The sequence below is a fragment of the Limulus polyphemus genome, unplaced genomic scaffold (assembly GCF_000517525.1).
Source record: "Limulus polyphemus unplaced genomic scaffold, Limulus_polyphemus-2.1.2 Scaffold116498, whole genome shotgun sequence".
Taxonomy (NCBI): domain Eukaryota; kingdom Metazoa; phylum Arthropoda; class Merostomata; order Xiphosura; family Limulidae; genus Limulus; species Limulus polyphemus.
This window is the reverse complement of record NW_013782094.1, coordinates 321-759: the sequence shown is the minus strand read 5'-3', so window position 1 is coordinate 759 and position 439 is coordinate 321. Positions and strand designations below refer to the sequence as shown.

Below are 439 nucleotides of genomic sequence, written 5' to 3'. Positions count from 1 at the left end.
AAAGACACTATGCTTATACATTCATCAATTTTATATATTGAAATAAAAACTACACGCGAAAGCCATTAACTGAACAAGAAATAAGGAGAGAGAAAAAACACGTGCTAGACAGCTGAATGCGCTAACCCCTAAGAAAATAATTCCTTTGTGCCTGACAGGGCTTGAACCTAGGATCTTCCGCGTATTAGACGGATGTGATAGCCACTACACCACAAGCACTTATTTGTCATTTTTGTCTAATTCTGATAATTTCATAATGTATACAAATGTAACTTTTGAAAGCCTTATAGTAGTGTAATAAAAAAAAACTTTGCCTATCAAGGATAGATCTTGGTATATGTTTGTTGTACAACAAATACAATAGTCATTATTCCTTCAACGTTTTTACAACTTAAGGATTAGCTATCATTATTGTAAGCTTAGGGGTTAATGCTTAGTG

At 33.3% G+C, this 439-nt stretch overlaps 1 non-coding gene across 1 annotated transcript; it reads right to left on the bottom strand.

The window, feature by feature from the left end:
• Positions 1–146: 146 nt before the first annotated feature.
• Positions 147–219, bottom strand: Trnai-aau. The gene has a single exon. It is a non-coding gene; the product is annotated as a tRNA-Ile (tRNA).
• Positions 220–439: the final 220 nt, after the last annotated feature.